The sequence below is a fragment of the Sus scrofa genome, chromosome 16 (genome assembly GCF_000003025.6).
Source record: "Sus scrofa isolate TJ Tabasco breed Duroc chromosome 16, Sscrofa11.1, whole genome shotgun sequence".
NCBI classification, from domain to species: Eukaryota; Metazoa; Chordata; class Mammalia; order Artiodactyla; family Suidae; genus Sus; species Sus scrofa.
Window position 1 is genome coordinate 15876734 of NC_010458.4, and position 23845 is coordinate 15900578.

Sequence of the window (23845 nt, forward strand, 5' to 3'; positions counted from 1 at the left end):
TTGCATTATTTTGTAGATAATTTAGAAACTGTCAGCTTTTCCATATCTAGAAACAGAGTACATGTAACAGACATATGACATGTTAATAGCCATTAACTAGAGCATGACACTTACTGTAGGACTAAAACATTTTTAGATTTATTTTGGCTTTTGTATGTAGAATACAAACATATCCTCTGTAGTTGATCAGTCCATGGCCCAAACTCAAGGGTGGTGCATTTCTCCCAACTCAGAGATCAAGTTTAAGTTGTCAGTTCCTAATTTAAAAACAATGTGAGATAATCTCTTGAAATTGGTAGTCTTACTTCTTGGAGGCTAGTTATTTTGGAGGTAAAAAGATGGAGATGGATGTGTAGAGATGTGCTGAAAACTAGGAAATGAGCAGAACAAGAAACTTGAAAAATTGCCCTTCTCCTAAGGCCTCAGGATATTAATCATATTTTTTTTCCTGGACTTTGAAAACATAGCGTTTCAGACATAATCCAAGTTAAAAGCATAATCCAAGTTAAAAGCATAACACTTTTATAATAAAGGCATGTTACCATCGATTAAGCCTTCTATAGTAAAATCCATGAGACAATAAAATAAAGATACCTTGATATCAGTGAAAGGCTCATAAAATCATGTAATATATTTAAACACAAACTCTATTTTCATTACTGATGAGACCTGCTCAGCAGGTGAGGGCTGAAGAGTGGGTGCTGTGAAACTTAAGGAAAAGTTAACATAAAACAGAGACATTTATCTTAATTAAAGGTGGGAACCAGGGGACTCAAGTTCCCAGGGACCAAGAGCGCCACCTCAAGAAACCACACTGCTTTTGTTGTGCTCTTTATGACCACATCAAGTGAGGAGGGGGTTGTAGGTGCAGGATATAGGTTTTTTTAATTTATTTTTTTATTTTATTTTATTTATTTTTTTTTTGTCTTTTTGCTATTTCTTTGGGCCGCTCCCCCGGCATATGGAGGTTCCCAGGCTAGGGGTCGAATCGGAGCTGTAGCCACTGGCCTACGCCAGAGCCACAGCAACGCGGAATCCGAGCCGCGTCTGCAACCTACACCACAGCTCACGGCAACGCCGGATCGTTAACCCACAACCTCATGGTTCCTAGTCAGATTCGTTAACCACTGTGCCACGACGGGAACTCCAATTTATTTATTTTTTAAATTTTTATTTCTTTATATATTTTTTCTACTGTGCAGCATGGTGACCCAGTTACACATATCTGCATTCTTTTTTCTCACATTATGTGTTCCCATCATAATTGACAGAGTTCCCAGTGCTACACAGCAGCATCCCATTGCTAATCCATCCTGAAGGCAACATTCTGCATCTATTTACTCCAAGCTCCCAGTCCTTCCCACTCCTTCCCCTTCTGCCTTGGCAACAACAAGTCTATTCTCCAAGTCCATGAGTTTCTTTTCTGTGGAAATGTTCATTTGTGACATATATTAGAGTCCAGATATAAGTGATATCATATGGTATTTGTCTTTGTTTTTGTGACTTCACTCAGGATGAGAGTCTCTAGTTCCGGCTATGTTACTTTTAAAATAATTTAAAAGCTGGTTAAGCTTTTATTCTGATCTTTACGCCTTTAACAATCATTAGCATTGAGGAAGCTTGGCTTCAGTCAGCTATCTATTCATAGCATTCTAGAGAATCACCATTGTGCTTCTGCAGATGGGGTGCCTATCTGCAGCAACCTGGCCAGCCTAGGCTTGCACCTCGGTTTTCCTTGCTAATGTATATCCTGCTAAGGACCCCTCAATAAACCCCTTGGGGCCCTGAGGCTCATCTTCCTCTTATTCTTTAGAGGACGTATCATGCTGTGCAAACTGCATGCCTATCTACACAGGTCCGGTGTGCCTGGACCAACGCATTATGGCCTCATTCAGCTGACCATATGAATAACTTATGTCTTTAGGTCTTTGTTCTCAAGCTTAAGTCATTTACCAGCACTGTGACTGTTTTCCAAGCAGGAAGATGGGGCAAAGTAAGGCAGGACAAGATGGAGATTTCAGCAAAGAAAAAAGAAGCAGAGGCTAAGAAAACATTGTAGAAACATGTCTTGTGACACATTACCGCCATGCACTTAAAATTTTGCTTAATGTACTGAACTCTTGAAAATATATCTATGTCATGTTTTCTCCTCATCACTTTTATTCTAAAAATTATTTCATCAAATGTTGTAGCCTTACACAACTTTTTTAATGATTTTCTTGTTATAGCTGGTTTACAGTGTCCTGTCAATTTTCTACTGTGCGGCAAGGTGATCCAGTCAAACATACATATATACATTCTTTTTTCTCACATTAAGCTACATCATAAGTAACAAGCATAGCACTGGGAACTATGTTTAATTATGTACATGGAATCATTCTAAAGTTTTACCCTGGGTCTTATTTAATTCTTACCATTTTGTATAGACCCTCATAAATGAAATAATGAGGATAATAACACATGCAGAATTTTGTCTTTCTCAAGGTCAAACATCTAGTTAATATAAGATTCACAGCCAGGTGACCTATGTTTTATTATGTCAGAGATTCTTAAACTTATAATGTTTAATGTTCACAAATATAACATATATTAATATTTTGAAAACACCCCAAATTTCAGACCGGTTGACCAGTAGTATAAAAATTTTAACCTTGACAGTTCTTAATACTATATCAGCTCACTACAGGCAATGAAAAAATAAGCTGTCCTAAGTGTAATTATGAATTTACTATTTGCAACTCTTTCTTTCCCTCAGTAAGAGGGAAAAAAATAGTATATAAAATTGTAATAGTAGCATGTTAGAAGTACATGAGGGAAGCATTATTACAGAGATAACTCTACATCATCATGAAGTTATATTGAAATATAAGTTATTTGTCATACTAGATATACAAGATATATTTTTAGTTCAAAAACAATTCCCCAACCTATATAGAATTTATCAGTGAGACTTATTCTGTTATCTTGTATTTTTTTCTAGGTTTGACCAATGGGAAGTAGTAGGTGGTTCTATGAGGGAGTGAAAATGGTAAGTCTGGATATTTATCTGCTTGACTTACTACCTATGGAGTTACCATGGGCTGATTACTGCCTAAATCCACAAAGATCTGTCAGTCAGTTGTTTTGATGTTATTTACTACTGTGTTCCAATCATGGCTCTCCTGCTGTTTTTTTGAGAGCCAGGGGTGTTAACAGAGACCTGCTTTTACTAACCCTTATGATTTTTGTGGGTTTTCTACACCCTGGCATTATCTTGTAAAATTCCCCCTTATTAAGTTCTTCCAAATTACAAAACTTCCATATGCTGTTTCCTTAATCCTGTTTAATACCCACACTATAATTAAAAATAATTGGGGAATCACTTTTATTTTCCTTCAGCCAAACATTTAAAGCATTCCCTATTCTAGTCCAGTTTTATCCGTAACTATACTTATGCATTCCAATGTGTAATAGATTGGAGTGTTACTTAGTAAATAGTCACTCTTCTCCCCCATCACAATAATATTCCTTTGGGCACTGCATAGTATATAGCCTACCATTTGGGCTTAACCATGTAATAAGATGCGGCCAATGAAGGATCAGCAGGTATGATGAAACCAGAGGTTTTAAATATGCTGGTGGGTTTACTTATTTTCCTGTGCTTCTGAAGTTATCCGTGATACTAAGAAAATGTCTTGGATAGATTCCTAGGGGAATGAGGAGACACATGGAGCGTACTTGGACTCAGTTTACAGGGTCTCAAGAATAGTATGCAGTAAGACATGATGGAATTAGCATAGCGATTTTCATGTAGTAAAGACTCAGTAAGTGCTAGTCGTAGAGCTTTGAACATGTACTTTATAAATATTTTTTTTTGCTTAAAATGTCTCCATTATCTTGTAGTAAAAGCCAGATTCTGCAAGGATAATTTGTAATTATTATGGGGGGCAGGAATCAGCATACCTTACAAAAATAATAAGATTTTTGCCTATGCCTCAAGGATGTCACTAGGAAATAAATATTAATTACCTAAAAAACTAATGCATTCTACTATCCAAGCTGAAATGAATAACTAATTAGAAGACTGAAAGTGGCATCTTACCTTAAATGTTTGTTAATTTGAATACTATCTAGTTGCTATCACATTGGTTTAGTAATTTAAAATGTTTTGTTATATGAGCATTTCTTAAGAGTGTTTACTACTATGCTGAGTTTTTAATGTATAAGGAAAACTATCAGATGGTCTCTGCCTTGGAGGGACATCCAATCCATTCTGTGTGAGAGTTACCTGGGTATATTTTTATGATTCAGTATAATAGATTTAGTAAATTAGTGTGAATTATAAAAGCACAGAACAATGCACTAATCCCTTAACATTGGCATAATATTAATCTGATTTGAATGGCAGGTATTCTCCTTGGACTCAACTTTGCATTGCTTATATTGGTTTAAAAATTATATTACATCACTAACTTACCTCTGCAACTTCTCGATCTTCCTTGATAATTTGATGTATTCTAAGTTATAGTAAAAACAGTGCAGTCGGTTTTGAGATGCCTAACATATAAGTAGACCAGTCACAATCCCTGTTTACATGAACTTTCCCCATCCTGGTCTTGAGTTTTAGCGAAAGAAGTGTATTCTCTCTCTCGTCTAAGATTAATGTCAGTTTATCGTCATGATTCTCAATATTTTCTTTGTATTTACTTACAAGTCTTACATAAATTTCTTCAGCAGGTATTTATTGGTGTTACTGTTCTAGACAACAAGTACATAAAAGTTACCAAAATAGACATAATGCAGTTTATATTGTAGGGGAAATCAAAAGTAAAATATCAAATAATCTTTGACTATATCTGTGAAAATTACTATGAAAACACAGGATATTTTCTTCTACCAGTTTACTTTTCACATTTTTTATTTGATATTTATTTTATATATGGTTCTATTTCTTCTTTATACAAATATGTTCTAAGCATATGTCATAAGCAAACCATTCATTTACCTCAAAGGAAAAGAAAGAAACAAATGAAACTTTAGTTATTTCTATATTTCCCTACTTCCCTTCAAACAACCATCAGACTTGTTGACTCTTTCACCACCTTCAACACTTGATTCTTTGGATCTCTCCCCGCCCAACATTCCCTGGAAATCACTCTTAATAAAGCAAGCCATGGCCTATGATTTTCATAGTCTGTTAGCACTGTGATCTTTAAAATTTAGGCTACATATACATCCCTGCTTACTCTATATAATGCAGTCATTTTGTTACTAACTCAAGAAATCTCAGCAGGATCAAAACACATGAGAGAAAAGTGTAACAACTCAAATCAGCTCTAAGTTATGTTTGAAAATGAAGTTACTTGAAAAACTATGGTAGGTAAGCAATAATGAAAAAAAAAAGTGTTACCCTTTGCCAAATATTCATAACACTTTGTAAAATAATAGAGTATTCCTTTTGAATTCTACTTTAACTATCACTAGCATTTAAAAAATCTGACCTTTACCTCCTGAGAAACAATTACTGCTTTGTGTGTTATGTACCACAGTAGGTTTCATCTTTAGCAATAAATAGGTACATCAACTTTGGTTTCGTATTCCATATTAGCAGAGTTACCATCACGACTGTGAGTGTTAATATTTCTGAGGATGTAAATTTAAAAAATATATACATATATAAATCATCTCTATTAGTGTGGCTCTCAAAAAACAATGATTTGTTTCATATAATTAGGCTTTTTGAAGTATAATTAAGAATATTTTGAGATCCCTAAGCTGATGCCTTTTACTTTTACATTGTTTTTATTTCCCTGATAGCTTTGCCCTCATTTTACATTGATCTTAGTGTTCCAGGGGGAAGTTAAGCTAGTCACAACTCGAAAGGAAGAAAATTAACCATTTTTAAAAAGTAAAGGAAGAGAGGTTCCCACTGTGGCTCAGCAGGATTGATGGTGTCACTGCAGTGGCAGAGACACATGTTAGATCTCTAGGCTGGTGCAGTTGGTTAAGGATCCTGCATTGTGCAGTTATGGCACAGGCCTCAACTCTGGCTTGTATTCCATCCCTGGCCTGGGAAGTCCATGTGCCATGGGGAAGCCAAGAAAGGGGGGAAAAAAAGTGGGGGATGAAATTGAGAATTGAGGGGAAGATAAATCTTACTTCTATTGAAGAAACTAATGGTCACCTACTAAGGAGGAGTCCCAGGGCAAGGAGGTGGTCAAATCCAGATAGTCAGCCCTCTATCTGTGAACTCTGCATCCTTGAAATCAACCAACCACTGGTTGGAACTTGTTGGAATTAAAAAAATTTCAAAAAGCAACATTTTAATGTGTTCCACATTGGGTCATTCACATAGAATTTACATTAGGTATTATAAAAATCTAGACATGTATACAGAAGGGTGTGCATAATTGATATGCACATTTTAAATCCTTTTATAAGGGACTGGAGCATATGCAGATTTTGATATCTACAGGGATCCTGGAAACAATCCTTCCTGAATACAAAGGGGTCATTGTACATCGTGTACGTTAGATGAAATATCAAAAGAATGAATGCTTTCCCTTCTAGGCCTTTTAAAACTCTTCGGGGAAATGATGAACCAATATATTATGGTTATAAAAATACCAAAAGTGGTGGCAAAGAATATATAGAAGTAAATAACTTGAACTAGCTGTATGTCATGTTTAGAAGGTAATTTAATACATTTAGCAAGATAAAAAATCAGAAATAAGAAAGCCCCCTCCAAAATCACCCTCTTTCCTATATTTTAATTTTCTACTTCAGTTATAATTGACATATAATGTTAAATTTCATGTATACAAAATGATTCAATATTTGTACACATTTTGAAACAGTTACCACAATAAGTCTGGCTAACACCCACACCTTATATAGATAGTTACGCATTTTTCTCCAATGATGAGAAATTCACTTTTCTTTGCAACTTTCAAATAGTCAATACAGTATTAACTACAGTAACCATGCTGTGTATTACATACTTTTAACTTATTTTATGACTCGAAGTCTGTACCTTTTGACTTCCTTCACTCATTTCTCCTACTCCCTACCTCTGGCAACCCCCAGTCTGTTCCTCATATCTATGAGCTTGGTTGGATTTGTTTTGTTTTATATTTTACTTGTAACTGAGATCATTTGTTTTTTGTCTTTCTGACTGACTTAGCATAATACCCTTGAGGTACATCCATGTTGTCCCAAATGGCAAGATTTCGTTCTTTTTTTGATTGAATATATTCAGCTGTATAAATATTCTACCTCTTTAAACATTAATTTGTGGATGAACACAGGTCACTTCCATATCTTGGGTATTTTAATTAATGATGCAATGAACATTGGTGTGCATATGTCTTTTTGAATTAAAGGCTTTGTGTTCTTTGGGCAAATACCTTTAAGTGAAAATGCTGGATCATATGGTAGGTCTAGTCTTAGTTTTTTGAGGAACCACCATGCTGTTTTCTAGAGTGGCTGCACCAACCTATAATACCACAAAACAGTGCATGAGTGTTCCTGTACTTCCTTACCAACACCTGTTACTGTTTTTTTTTTTTACAATGGCCATTCTGACAGGAATGAGGTGGATGTCTCCTTTCAGTTTTGATTTAATTTCACTTATAATTAGTAATGTTGAGCATTTTTTCATGTTCTTATTTGATATCTTTGTGTCATCTTTGGAAAAATGTCTCTTCAGGTAGGCCTATTCTTTAATCTTTAGTTATTTGAATATTTTGGTCATTAACCCCCTTGTAGCAGATATTGTTTACAAATACCTTGTCCTAATTTTGTTGATACTTTCTTTCACTGTTCAAAAGCTTTCTATTTTGACATAGTCACATGTTTTTATTTTTGCTTTTGTTTCCCTTGCCAGAGGAGATAAATCCAAGGCCAGTGTCAAAGAGCATACTCCTTAGGTTTCCTAGTAGAAGTTTTATAGTTTCAGGTATTACATCTAAGTCTATATCCATTTTGAGATTATATTTGTACATGCTATGAGAAACCAGTCCAATTTGATTATTTTGTATGTAGCTGTGCAATTTTCCCAGCACCATTAATTGCAGGTTTTTTTCCCCATTATATTTTGCCTCCTTTTTTGTAGATTAATTGACCATACAAGTGTGAGTTTCAGTTATTTCTGAAATCTTTATCCTTTTCCACTGATCTATGCATCTGATTTTGTGACAGTACTGTACTGTTTGGGTTACTGGATCTTTTTAGTATGGTTTGAAATTGAGCATGATAGCTCTAGATTTTTTTGTTGTTGTTCTTTCTCAAGATTGCTTTGGCTATTTGGAGTTTTTGGTGTTTTCATATAAATCTAGAATAATTGGTCTAGTTCTGCGAAAAATGCTTTTGGTATTTTGATAAAAAATTTCATTAAGTCTGTAGATTGCAGTCATCTTAATATTCTTTTAATCCATGAGCACCTTGTATCTTTGCATTTGTTTGTGTCTTCAGTTTCTTTCATCAGTATCATAGATTTCCAAGTACAAGTCTTTTCACCTCTTTGGTTAGATATATTCTTAGGGATTTTATATTTATGAAGTGTTTGTAAATAGATTGTTTTTCTTAATTTATCTTTGTGATAGTTGGTTAGTATATAAAAATGCAACAGATTTTTGAATATAGATTTTTTTTTGTACCCTGCAACTTTACTGATTTTTTTTTTTTTTTATGAGTTCAAACAGTTTGGGGATGGAGATTTTAAGGTTTTCTATGTATGAAATCATATTCTTCACAGATGCTGACAGTTTTACTTTTCCAATTTTTCTTTTTCCTTTCCCAAATTTTCTTTTCCTCACCTAATTGCCCTGGTTAGGACTTTGAACACTATGTTGAATAAAAGTAGCAAGAGTGAGCATCCTTGTCTTGTCCCTGATCTTGGAGAAGATGGTTTCAGGTTTTCACTGTCAAATATGATGTGAGGTATGAGTTTGTCTTTCACTGTGTTGAAGTATGATTCCTCTATATCCACTTTGTTGAGAGTCTTTATCATTAAAAAAAAAAAACAATTTGTCAAAGTTCTTCTGCCTCTATTGAGATGATTATATGAACTATATTCAATTTGTTAATATGATGTATCATACTAATTTGTGGGTATTGAACCTTCCTTGTATCCCTGGGATTAAGTCTACTTGATCATGGTATGGATGATTCTTTTAATATTTTGTTGAATTTGATTTACTAATATTTTGTCAAGGATTTTAGATTTTTGGATCCATGTTTATCAGGGATATTGGCCTGTTATGTCCATGTGTGACATCTGTCTGGTTTGGGATCAATATGATGCTGGCCTGGTAGATGTGAGATCATCTGGTCCTGCCGTTTATTGAGAGTTTTCTGGGGTTTTCATGTGTGTTTTTTACTTATTAAAGTTCATTACTTGTGGGAGTTCACATCACGGCTCAGTGGTTAGCAAATCTGGCAAGCATCCATGACACAGGTTCAATCCCTCGCCTTGCTCAGTGAGTTAAGGATCTGGCATCGCTGTGAGCTGTGGTGTAGGTCACAGATCAGCTCAGATCCTGTATTACTGTGGCTGTGGTGTAGGCCAGCAGCTGTAGCTCTAACTACACCCTGGCCTGGAAACCTACATATGCTGCAGGTGTGGGCCTAAAAAGCACACACACAAAAATAAAAAGTTTATTATTGGTAATCAGTTTGTTTATATTTCCTATTTCTTTCTGATTCAGTGTTGGGAGATTTTGTTTCTAGAAATTGATCTATTTCTTCTAGGTTACCCATGTTATTGGAATATAATTTTTCATATTAATCTATTTTTCTGCAATCTTGGTTAACTTATTTCTGATTTTGAGCCTTTTGCTGTTTTTGCTAGAGCATTATTAATTTTGTATTCAAGGTAATAGTCTTTAGTTTTATTATTTTCTAAGTCTATTTTATTGATTTCCATTCTGATCTTTATGTCTTTCCTTCTACTAACATTGGGTTTTGTTTTTCCTTTTTCTAACTGCTTTAGAGGTAAGATAGGTTGTTTGAGATTTTTTTGTTTCCTGAAGTATGCTTATGTCAGTATATACCTTCTTAAAACTGCTTTTGCTCTGTCCCATAGGTTTTGGATCATTAAGTTGTTGTTTTCATTGCTCTCCAGGTATTTATCTTTTATTTCTTCAGTGATCCATTGGCTGTTCAGTAGTATGTTGTTTAGATAACACATATTTGTGTTCTTTGCAGGTTTTTTTTTTTTTTTGTAGTCAGCATCTAGCATCCTACTAATGTAGTTGGAAGATATGCTTGGTATCTCAGTCTTGTTAAATTTATTGAGATGTTTTGTAGTGTAGATATGATCTATCTTGGATAATATCCCATGTGCACTTAAAGAACATTCCTTAAGCTCTCTGGTCTTGGGTGAAATATATCTATTAATTTTATCGATTGTATTTTTATTATATCTGATCTAATGTGTCATTTAAAGCTGTATTTCCTGGTCGTTTTTTTGTTAGCATGATCTGTCCACTGATGTAAGTGGGGTCTAAAAGTCCCTTACTATTATTGTAGTATTGTCAACTTCTCCCTTTATGTTTGTTATTATTTTCTTTATGTATTTAGATGTTCCAATGTTGGGTACATATGTATTTAAAATTGTTGTATATTCTTATTATATTGATCCTTTATGTAATATCCTCCTTTGTTCTTTACTAGCTTTTGTTTTAAAGAATATTTTATCTGATAGAAATTTTACTACCCAGTTTTCTTTTCATTTCCTTTGGCATGGGATACTTCTGTCCCTCACTTTCAGTCTGTGTGTTTTAGTTCTGAAGTGATTCTCTTACAGGAAGCATATAAATGAATCTTACTTTTTTCATTCATTCATGTTGATTAGACTTTTCCTTTACATGTCTAAGTATTAATAGGTATACACTTACTGCCATTTTGTTCACGGTTTTGTGAGGTTTCCTGTAGGTTATCATGTCGCTTGTGTTCTTGTGATTTAATGGCTACATTTAATGTTATGTTTGGAGTCCTTTCTCTTTCTGCATGTATGTATCTATTACAGGTTTTGGATGTGATTATCATGAGGCTTATATAGAAGAATATGTATATATGATTATTTTAAGTTGATGGTTTCAAATTTGAACACATTCTAACCACTGTGTATATTCAGTCCTCTCAACAAGTTTGATGTTTTTGATGTAATACTTTATATTTTTTAATGTGTGTACATTAAATACTCAAATATATATAAATTTTAATACTTCTGTCCTTTAACCTTATATAAGCTTTGTAATTTATCTTTTGCCTTTACTGCATGTTTGCCTTTATAGTGAGGTTTTTCATTTTATAATTTTCATATTACTAGATGTGGTCATTTCCACTTAGAGAAGCCCTTTTATCAGTCCTTGTAAAGCTGGTTTGATGGTACTGAACTCTTTTAGCTTTTGCTTGTCCATAAAATTATCTCTACTTCAAATCTGAATGATAGCCTTGCCAGGTAGAATATCCTTGGTTCTAGGATTTTCCCTTTCATCACTTTGAATATATTGTGAAACTTCCTTGGGGTTTGCAAAATTTCTCCTGAAAAACTCAGCTGATAGCCTTATGGGAATTCTCTTCTATGAAACTCATTATTTTACTCTTGCTTCTTTTTAGACTCTGTCTTTCATTTTTGCCATTTTAATTACAATGTGCTTTGCTATGGGCTATTACAGGTTTATGTTAAGAACTCTGCTTTCTGAACTTGGATATCTGTTTTTCTTCAGATTGGTGAAGTTTTCTGCTATTATTTCTTCAAATAAGTTCTCTACCCCTTTCTCTCCTTGATTTCCTCCTCTAATTCAAATATTATTAGGCTCAATGTAGTCCCAGATGTCTGTTAAACTATTTTCCTTTGTAAATTTTTTTTCTATTTAACTTGAGCTAAAAAGCTGAGTGTGAATATCCTGAGTGTCTTCCAGTTTCCCTGTATCATCTAATTTTCTACTGTGATTCCTTGTAGTGTATTTTTTCAGTTATTATATTCATCTTTGTTTGGAAGTTTCTTTATATTTTCTAACTCTGTTAAAATTCTCAGGGTTTTCATCCATCTTTCCCCTGATCTCACTGAGTATCTTTGAGATAGTTACCTTGAATTCTATATCAGAAAGATTGCTTCCTACCACTTAATTCTTTCTTTGAGGTCTTATATTTTCTTTAGTGTGGAACTTACTTATTCTGTCTCTTCATTTTGCCTAATTCTGTTCATTTATATGTGTTAAGTAGATCACTTATATTTCCCAATCTTGGAGAAGTGCCCTTATGTAGGAGATGTCTTCTGAGGCCCAGCAGAACACTCCCCTCTGGTCATCAGAGCTCTGTTCTAGGATTGCCCCCACAGGAATTTGTGCACACTTCTATTGTGGTGGACCAAATGCTGTGTGTGCACTGGGAGGCAGAACAGGTTCCCAGCTAGGTTGGCTACAAGTCTGTACTTTGTGTGGTGGCTGAGAGCCCTCTGGAGGGCAGGGTAGGCTTACATAAAGCTGGCTCTAAATTACAAGTAGTCCTGGGGCTGCTTCTGGCCCACTGGTGGGTGAGCCAGATTCCTGCTTAGCTGGCTGCACAAGCCAGGTGGTTCAGGGCTGGTGCCAGCCTGTTGATGCCAGGTCTTTGTATCACTCTCTGCATGACTCAGGTGGTTTACGGCAGACACCAGCCTTGGTGGCTAATGAGCCTCCAGAGCTAAGAAAGTAGAGGAAGAATTCCAAAATGTCACTTGCCAGCACCACTGTTATAGCGGTAGAATGACCTCCCAAAAGTGGCTGCAGATGGTTTCTAGTTGCCTTGTGCCTCTCTAAGGGCTCTCCAAAGTTCAAGTAAGTCTAACCAAGGCTCTTTACAAACTACTACCTCTGTGCTAGGGCACAGAGTAAGATTTTAACAACACACATTAAGTATAGTATCTGTTTCCTATTGCCTGCCAGCTCTCTCAACATTAAGTTCCATTGTTTTTCAAAGCCAAAATTTGTGGAGGAATGTATTCTCCAGTTCAGGACACCCAGGCTGGAGAGCCTGATGTCGAACTCAGACACCCCACTCTTGTGGGCAGGACCTCTGTGATTGTGATACTCCTCCTGTCTGTGGATTGCTAACCCTGGAGGTGTAAGTCCTGACTATATTGTTTTGGCTCCTCCTATGCATCTCATTGTGGTTCCTCATGTCTTAAATTGTGGAAAATCTTTTCTGCTAGTCTTTAGGCTATTATCATAGATTGTTGCATCAGAAGTAGTTGTAATTTTGATGTATCTTTTGAAGATATGTGATCAGAGTCGTCGTCCTCCACTTTCACCACTTCCCGTCTTTATTGAATTATTTTATTAGTTCTAACTATTTTTGGTGGAGTTTTTCGGGTTTTTTAATATATGTCATTTGAAAACAGTGACAGTTTTACTTTTTTTCCTTTCCAGTTGGATGCCTTAATATGTTGAATAAGGTGATAAAACTCCCTCTTTTGTTATGTGGTCTAGAAAGAATTCAGAAACCTCACTAAACCCTGTGTGCATTGTAGTATGTATCTTAATTGGAGATCAGCAAACCTGGTTGCATTAATGTAAGAAAGAATAAAATATTCTACTAGTATAAACTGCAGGTAGAAGTCTAAGCTAAGGGCCAGAGTAGATACTCAAATTCTTTATAGTGCTAATGGTATCTGAGGTCTGAGAAAGTTAATCCTCAAAAAGTTAATTTTCTAATGACTAAGATACCTTATCAGGTATCTGACAAGGTGCAACAACTCTGGAAACTTCAGGAATCAGTGTATTGGAGTTAGGGGCTGATGTTAAGATCTCAGAAGATTTTTAAATTAAAATTAAACAGCATAAGTATATGCAAGAGGAGCCCAGGATGAGTGCCATAAGAATACATAATTTTACCCTTGTATCCTTAGAATAATAAAAGTGCCTGAAACCACAGGGAAGAGAGGAACAGTCTTTTTGTAGAAGCATGTAAGTTTTGTTTTTTTAATTATTAGAGGATAGTTCATTTACAGAGTTGTGTTTCAGGTGTATATCGCAAAGAAATCAGCTATACCTATATATCATTCCTTTTTAAATTATTTTCCCATATAGATTATTACACAGTATTGAGTAGATTTCCCTCTGCTTTACAGTAGGACCTTGCTTATTGTCTATTTTATATATAGTAGTGTGTATATATTAATCCCAACATCCTAATTGAAGGCATTCCCCCCACCCACATTTCCCCTTGGTAACCATAAGTTTAGTTTTGAAATGTTTGAGTCTGTTTCTATTTTGTAAATATTTTGTATCATTCGTTAGATTCCACATTCTAGTCATCTCATATGATACTTGTCTTTCTCTGTCTGATTTACTTCACTTGGTATGATAACCTCTAGGTCCATCCATATTGCTGAAAATGTCATTAATTCATTTTCCATGGTTGGGTAGTATTTCGTTGTGTGTGTTTCTGTGTGTATGTAAAATCTTTATTCCTCTGTCTATGGGCACATTCAGGTTGCTTCCATGTCTTGGCTATCATAAATACTACTGCAACGAACACTGAGGGGCATGATTTCTTTTCAAATTATGCTTTTCTTCAGAAATACACCCAGGGGTGGGATTGTTTAATTGTTTGGAAGTTCTACATTTAATTTTTTAAAGGAACATCTATACTATTCTCTATGGTGGTTGAAAAAGCTTACATTCTACAAACAGTGTAGGAGAGTTGCTTCTCTCTACACCCTATCCAGCACTTACTATTTTGTGGACTGTTTGTTTTGGCCATTCCTGTGGCATGAAGAAGTTCCCAGGCCAGGGATCAAACCTATACCATGGCTCAAGGTAGAGCCACATCAGTGACAAGACCAGATTTTTAGTTTAATATTGGCCATTCTGAGTGGTGTGAGATGATAATTCACTGTAGTTTGATTTGCATTTCTCTAATAATTAGTGACATTGAGAATCTTTTCATGTGCTTTTTGGCCATCTGTCTATCTTCTATGGAGAAACATCTATTTAGATCTTCTGGCCATTTTTTTTTAAGTGTGGCGATTTTACAATGTTGTGCAAATTTCTGCTGTGCAGAAAAGTGGCTGTCATATTATACATTTGTTTCAGTATTATCCATCATGATCTATCTCAGGAGATGGGATATATTTCTCTGTTCTATACAGTAGGACCTTGTTGTTTATTCATTCTAAATGTAATTATCTGCATCTGCTAACCCCAAACTCCAGTCCATTTCACTCCCTTCCTCCTCCCCCTTGGCAACCACGTTTGTTCTCTATGTTTACGAGTCTTTTGTTCTGTTAGATAGGTTCATTTGTGCCATATTTTAGATTCCATATATAAGTGATATCATATGGTGTCTGACTTACTTCACTTAATATGAGGATCTCTAGCTGCATTCATGTTACTGCAAATGGCATTTTTTCATTCTTTTTTAAGGCTGAGTAGAATTCTATTTTTTTTTTGTGCATATGCATATAATTTTTTTTTTTCCTTAGGTAGGGCAGGTCCAGTGGCATTTGGAAGTTCCAGGCTAGGGGTCAAATCAGAGCTGCAGCTGCTGTTCTATACCACAGGCATAGCAAACAGATCTGAGCAACATCTACCACCTACACCACAGGTTGTGGCAACACCGGATCCTTAACCCACTGAGCGAGGCCAGGTATCAAACTTGCATCCTCATGGATATTAATAAGGTTATTAACCCACTGAGCCACAATGGGAACTGTACCACATTTTCTTAATCCATTCATCTGTCAATGGACATTTAAGTTGATTTATGTTTTGTCTATTGTAAATAGTGATTCAGAGAACATAGGTATGCAAGTATCTTTTGAATTATACTTTTGTCCAGATATACAGCCAAGAATGGGATTGCTGGATCACAGGGTAATTCTATATTTAGTTATCTGAGGAAACTCCATATTGTTTTCCACAGTGGTCATATCAGTTAACATTCCCACCAAGATTGAAGGAAGGTTCCCTTTTCTCCATAGTCTCTTAGGCATTAGTTAACTTGTAGACTTGATTAATGAAGGCCATTCTAACGGATAGAGGTGGTACATCATTGTAGTTTTGATTTGTGTTTCTGTAATAATTAGTAAAAAAGTTGAACATTTTTCATGTGCCTAGTGGCCATCCTTATGCCTTCTTTGAAGAAATATCTGTTTGTCTTTTGCCCAATTTTCAATTGGGCGGGTTATTTTTAGTTACTGAGTTCTGTGAATTGTTTGTATATTTTGGACAGTAAGCCCTTACCAGTTGCATGATTTGCAAGTATTTTCTCCCATTCTGTAGGAGAATGTTTTGTTTATGGTTTCCTTTGCCATACAAATGCTTGTCAGTTTGGTTAGGTCCAGTTTTTTGGGGTTTTTTTTGTTTGTTTGTTTGTTTTTTCTTAATTTCTATTGCCTTGGGAGACTAACCTGAAGAAAAAATTTGTATCCTTTATGTCAGAATATTTTGTCTTATGTTCTCTTCTAGGAGTTTATGGTGTCTTATGTTTAAGACTTTAAGCTATTTTAAGTTTATTATTGTTCATGGTGTGAGGGCATGTTCTGGTTTCATTGATTTACATGCAGCTGTCCAGTTTTCCCAGCACCACTTGCTGAAGAGACTGTATTTTCCCATTTTATATTACTGCCTCCCTTGTTAAAGATTAATTGACCTTGAGTGTCTTGGTTTATTTCTGGATTCTCTATTCAGTTCCACTGATCTGTATGTCTGTTTTTGTACTAATACCACAGTGCTTTGACTAATATAGTTTTGTAATATATTCTGAAGTCTAGGAAGGTTATGCTTCTGCTTTTTTTCCTCCCCTTAGGATTGCTTTGGCAATTCTGAGTCTTTATGGTTCCATATACATTTTTGGATTATTTGTTCTAATCCTGTGAAAAATGTCATGGGTAACTTGATGGGGATCTCATTAAATCTGAAGATTGCTTTGGCTGGTATGGCCATTTTAACAATAATAATTCTTCCAATCCAGGAGTATGGAATATCTTCTATTTCTTTGAATCTGCTGTAATTTCTTTTACTAATGTTTTATGGTTTGTACTGTATATATCTTCCATCTCCTTGGTCAAGTTTATTCCTAAGTATTTTTTTGGTGTGATTTTAAAAGGTAGTGTATTTTTATATTCCTTTTCTAATGCAACTGATTTCTGAATGTTAATTTTATGTTGTTACTCTCCTGAATTCACTTATCACATTGAGTAGTTCTTGGGTAGAGTCCTTTGGGTTTTCTATAAATAGTATCATGTCATCTGCCTATTGTGACAATTTCACCTCTTTTATTTATTTTTTTGTTTTTCTGGTTCCTGTGGCTAGGACTTCCAATACCATGTTGAATAGAAGTGGTTAGAGTGGGCATCCTTGTCTGGTTCCAGATTTTACCTAGAAGAATTTCAGCTGTTCACAATTAAATATCATATTGGCTATGGGTTTTTCTTACACGGTTTTTATTATGTTGATATGTTCCATCTATAACCATTTTGGTAAGAGTCTTTATCATGAATGGATATTGGATTGTGTCAAATGCTTTTTTGCATCTATTGAGATGGTCATGTGGTTTTTGACTTCTCTATTGTTAATGTGGTGTATGGCATTGCATATGTTGAGAGTCTTTGTGAAGCTTGGGATGAATCCCACTTGGTTGTGATATGATCTTTTGGGGGGGGTGTTTTTGGATTTGGTTGGCAAAAAAATGTTGTTGAATTTTTGCATCTATATTCCTCAAAGATATTGGCCTTTTTTGCAAGTATTTATCTTATTTCTGTTAGTACTTTTTGTATTTGGGTATTCCTATTAGCTTAATTGATGTAGAAAGTGTAATATCCTCGTTTGAGTTGATCTTTTAATCATTAAATAGTGTCCTTCTTTATCATGATGACCTTCGTTTTTAAGTCTACTTTTCTGATAAGAGTATTGCCACTTTCATTCACATGAAATAACTTTTTATATCCCCTCACTTTCAATCTATGTCTGTCCTTTGCTCTAATGGATCTCTTGCAGGCAGCATTTTGAAGGCTCCTGTATTTGTGAGTTTTTTTGTTTTTTTGCTTTTTACCCAGTCTGCCACTCTATGGCTTTTGATTGAAGCATTCAGTCCATTGATATTTTAGGTAATTATTGATAAGTATGTATTTATTGCCGTTCGAAACCTTGTTTTCTGGTCGATTCTGTGTTTCTCCTTTGTTGCTTTCTTTGTTTTTCTTGTGGTTGAATTATTTCTTTTCATTTATGTTTGTGTCCTATTCTTTTTTTGTGTGTGAATATATTTGTTTTTGAGTTCTTGCCCTGTTTTACAAATATGTGACTCTCTTCCTCTATCTGCTTGCTTTAGGCTGATAGTCATAAACTCAAACATATTCTAAAAAATTACAGATTTTATTACTCTCCCTCCCCACTTTTTTGATTTTGATGTCCTTTTTTTACATGCTTATATGTGTCCTTTCGCTGTTTCTTGTGCCTATCATCTCTTTAACAAATAGTTTTTTTTTTTTTAATCTGTATACTGCTTATTCAAGTGATTACTTTCCAGTCGTGATTTTCTCAATCCTATTATCTTCTTTCTTCTTTCCTATTTAGAGGAGACCTTTCAATAGTTATTTTAGGATAAGTTTAATACTGCTCTATTCTTTTAGTTTTTGCTTTTCTGAGAAATTCTTTATTTTGCCTTCTATTATAAATGAAAATATTTCTGGGTATTCTAGGTTAAATTTTTTCCTTGTTTAATAACTTTGACTACATGTTGCTACTGTCTTCTGTCCTGTAGTGTTTTTTCAGAGAAAACTGCTTATAGCCTTATGAGGGTTCCCTTATAATTAACTCCTTTGTTTTTTTTTTTTCGTTTTCACTTGATGCCCTTAGAATCCTCTCTGTATCTTTAGCTTTTACCATTTTTATTATAATATGGCTTGGTGTAGGTCTGTTTGATTCAACTTGATTGCAGTGCTTTGTGCTTCCTGTATTTGAATATCTGTTTCCTTCTTTAGATTTGGAAAATTTTCAGCAATAATTTCTTCAAATATATTTTCAATCCTCTTTTCTTTTTCTTCTCCTTCTGGAATACTTATTACATGCAAATTAGCCCTGCTTTGTGTTATTCCATAGATCTCTTACGCTGCTTTCATTTGGTTTTCTGTGTGCTCTCCGGATTGAGTGATTTCCTTTCTAACTTTCAAGTCACTTATTTGATTCTCTGCATTATTCATTCTCCTATTCAATGCCTTTACCTCCGCTTTTGTCTCTGCAAATAAATTTTCTAATTTTTCTCATCTTTACAGTTTCTAGTCCTTTTTTTAAAGTAATCTGCATTACTATTTATATCCATTCTTAATCCTTCAGTGTTTCCATTACCTCCTTTTAGAACTTGGTATCTATTAGACTGCAGAGGTCTGTTGCATTGCTTGTTCCTTCAGGGGAATTCTCCTGTTCTTTTAACTGAGAGTGGTTCTGATGCCTCTTCATTTTGCCTATACTTTTCTTATTCTGTGAGTTTAGGGGAAATAATTATCTACTGTGATCTTGAGGGGATCTTTATATGAGGGACCATTCCTGTGTAGCTTGTAAGGGCTCACTTTTTTTTTTTTTTTTTTTTTTTTTGCGTGAGGGCTGATTTTGGATTGGGTGCTTTCTGTCCTTTCCTCAGTGTGTGCAGCCTGTTATCCCCTTGATAAGGGTGTGTATAGATTCATGTGCTTCCAGAGAGGTGGAAGCAAGTGGCAGTGCTTCCAGGCAGCACTTTGAAGTAGCAGCAACAGCATGGTGTGTGTGCATTCCAGGGAGGTGTGGGCAATGGACATCTCTTGATTACAGGGCTCTCCACAGTTGCAACCCCTGTGATGACTTGGGAAGCAGCCAGTGCCTGGTCACAGGACCTTCAGTGGTGGTGGGCCACACTCACCTCTACAAAGATTTGCACCTGTTCCCCTTAGCCCATGCAAGAGGCACCCCGCCACCTGAAACCCAGCTTACACAGATAAATAAGTTCCTATGGATGTCCTGCCATCCTTTGTGTGCTCCCAACAGTGGTGCCTTGCATCTGTAGTGGACGCATGCCTCCTTCTGCACTCCCTTGCTGTGGCACACTATACCCTAGCCCCCTCAAGCTGTTTGCACACAGCTAACCCTAGTTCTCTCCCTGGCTCTGGCCACCAATCCAAGCCTCATGCCCAGCCCCCACCCTAGTATTTGAGTCTGTGTTGTGCTAGACAGTGGTGTTTGTAGTCTGTGTGGCCCTCCTCTGGCCAGCTGCTATAGTTCTCTCTGTGAGGCTCTCCTTCCTGGCTGATCTCCCAGCTAGTTACGTGGCCTCCAGTATGCAGATTCCTGTCCTCTTTCACAGCTCCCTCTCAAGAGTACAGGTCTTGATTCTTTTTTTCTTGTTGATCTTTTTTTTTTTCCCTACCCACTTATGTGATGATTTTCTTGCCATTTTTGGAAGTCTGGGGTCTTCTGCCAGCACTCAGTGGATGTTCTATGAGAATCATTTTACATGTGGATTTTTTTATGTGTGTTTGTGGGAGAAGGTGTGTATCTTTTAAAGATTAATCCCTTTTCAGTCACTTCATTTGCAAAAACTTTCTCATTCTATGGTATTTCTTTTCATTTTTTAAATGCTTTCCTTTGCTGTGCAAAGTCTTTTAAAGTTTAATTAGGTCCCATTTGGTCCCATTTTTTGGTTTTTATTTTCATTGTGCTAAGAGGTGGATCAAAAAAGATAGTTCTGCAATTTATATCAAAGAATGTTCTGCTTATTTTTTCCTTTAAGTGTTTTATGGTATCTGGCCTTACATTTAGTACTTTAATCCATTTTGAGTTTATTTTTGTGTATGGTCTTAGAAAGTGTTCTAATTTTATTGCTTTACAGGTAGCTCTCCAATTTTCCCAGCACCATTTATTGAAGAGATTGAGACAGATGAGGTTTTAAAATTGATTAAGGTGATCTCTTTATAAATATACTGTGCTATTTTAGTTGGATGATAGTGAATTAACTAAGTCTATTTTCCCTGACCAGCAGTGTGAATGAGCTATGGGGACAAACTGCATAGCTTTAAATAAACACATTAGCTTAGGTTATGTATATTTTCTCAATCTAGTTTTGAGACTTCCTCTCTGGTTTTTACTTCTCCTCAGACTATATACCCATCTAGTTAAGCCCTAATCTATAAACCATAAGCATTTAAATAGCTATCTAACCTATATACCTTTACTGAGTCTGTATACCAGTATCAAAAATCTTACTATATTGCATAGTTAATTGATTTATATCATGAAATATTGAGAGATTCAAAATCTCTGCTTAACAAGTAAGTGGGATAGAAGAAACAAATGCCAAAAATCAGGAATTACAGAGGGGGCATCACTATTGATGTTACAGAAATTGTGGGATTTTTGTGAATAATATTTTGCAAAAAAATTTGAAATATATATAGAGCAATGTGAGTTACAAAACTTACTAAAGGACTTAAATAGACCTATTACAAGTAAAAAAGGAATTGAATCAAACTTTTTTAACAAAAGACTGAGAGCAAATGTGTTTTCTGTAGACCTCTACCGAAAACACGTAAATATGACACCAATCCTTCACACACTCTTTAGAAAATAGAGGAGGAAAATGTTTTCCCATGCCTTCCAACCAGTATTAGTCTTAACAAAAAGTAGACAAAGATACTACACAAAAATTTTTGGTCAATCTATCATGAGCATGGACACACAAATATTCTAAGAACAAGCCATTCAGTAATGTATAAAAGGCTAATCAATTTATTCCAAGAATGCAAATTTAACATCTTAAAATTAATATAGTACCTTACATTAATAGGATAAATGACTTTAAAAATGATCATTTCGATATATGCAACAAAAAATTTGTTAAAATCTGCATCCATTAATGACACATATTCTTAGCAAATGAAAACTAAAAAACTTCCTCAACATAATAAAAAGAATTGTACCAAATCCCCACAGCTTACGTGAAACTTACTGATAAAACTGTGTACTTTTCTTTAAGACCTTCACTACTTATATTCTACTTTGTCTAGAAATTTGATCAGATGAAATAAAGAATTCAAAAAGATAGAAATTAGAAATTAATGTTATCTACTTTAGAAAATAAATAGTCCTGTCTTTAATTTCCAATTACATGATGGTTATTGTAGAAAACAAAAGGAATTCACAATAAAACTAAGAACTGAAACAATTTGAGGAATGTTTCATAGTGAAGATCAATATAAAATTATTTCTATATCCTAGCAATAAACCTAAAAAGAAAATGAAAAATGGTGTTTCTATTCACTGTTCTATTCACAGTGGTGTTAAGAGACAAAGTAAGTACCTATAGATCTATCATTAAGTTCAGTCTCGCCTATTACATATCTCCTTACATACAGCAGTAGTGGCTGGTACCTGTAATAACAATAGTGATTGAATCTGTAAAACACCTTCTCATGAACCTAATCAACATATATTAGCAGCTTGAACTTCTGTGAGTGAGGTTTATGAAACTGTTAATAGAATTTTCTTTGTTCTGATATCTGATGTGTGATCAGCCTGTCTGTGAATGTTATGAAAAGACTGAACTTGTACTCCTTCCCACTCGTCTAGGGTAGAGTTCAGTTATAGAGTGTAGCAGGGAAGGAGGGGAGAGATAGGAGGACGAGAGGGAAATAAGGGAAAAGGGGGGAGTGGGGGCAATATGCTATCAGTGTTGATTAATTCAGAAATACTTGAGGCAAAGGAAGGATGAAGACAATACAAACAACAAAAAATGACCCTAAAAAATCAATCAATTCATAGAAAAGTAATTAAAAACTGATTATTTTATATTCTAGTTTTATTAAATATTCTAGTTTTATTACACTTTAGTTGAAGCCCTGAGAACTGTCCCTGTGCTATTTACTCCACTTATTCAGCTTATGGACCTAGAGCCCAAGCTTCTGAAGATAAGTTAATTTTTACTTGGTTTTTTCCCCCCAGGGTTGAACTGTTCCTATCCCATTTTTACTGAGTATGCATGGACATTTAGTCACACATATACAAAGTAACACATGTACTTAAAATCCATAGTGTTATAATATAGCAAAAAAAATTATAGTCATTCACTTTGCTTTCCAAAATTCACTTTGGTAGAAATTCACAATTGCTGACTTATTTACGTATCTAACATATGTTTGGAAACATGGAAAATTTAGTTATTGCCCACTGACTTTGAAGCTTAACATATTTATTCATCACTGGTGTACACTTTGTCAAGTGGTGACCATACTGTCTTTTTTTTATATCAAATTTCAGAAGATACTCTATAACGTAATTCACTCTGAGATATCTCCTTGGAACAAAATTTCAGAAGTTGCATCCAGGATATATAATAAAATGACAATGAATTCAAAATAAAATATTAAATAATTTTTAAATAAGAGAGCTAGCAAGGATGTAAAATACCAGTAAGACATAAGAATCTAGGAATCTTACTAATTGTAGAAGGAAGTAATATTTTGGGAACCAGGAAGTACAGAAACCTGTACCAGTAGAAATAATTGACTCTACTGAGGGAATATTTTCACTTACAGTGAGAAATGGCATTTCCATAACTAAAAAAACTTGACTCAGATCTAAAAACACATAATTTTTTGACCTTCAAAGACAAATTCTCAGGAGAAAAAAAATTCATACACTAGATTTGGGCTTCTCATATGTACCACTCAATGCACAAAGAAAATGAACCCAGTTCTACAGCTGTTGAGCAAATGTCTGGCTAAGAGAAACATAAACCATTTTTGCTCAAATACTGAGGTGATGTATAGAAATTCTAAAGCTGCAGAAACTAAGTACATATAGAATTTTTTTTTCATCTAAACAAAAGGAAGGTAATCTAAGAAACTCAGGAA

At 34.9% G+C, this 23845-nt stretch overlaps 1 long non-coding RNA gene across 1 annotated transcript in view; it reads left to right on the forward strand.

Moving 5' to 3' along the window:
- LOC110257293 overlaps positions 1–23845 on the forward strand; it is a 39689-nt gene that overhangs the window by 5036 nt on the left and 10808 nt on the right. The window contains exon 2 of the long non-coding RNA XR_002339717.1: positions 2981–3028. This is a non-coding gene — a long non-coding RNA (uncharacterized LOC110257293). The remainder of the gene's footprint in view (positions 1–2980; positions 3029–23845) is intronic.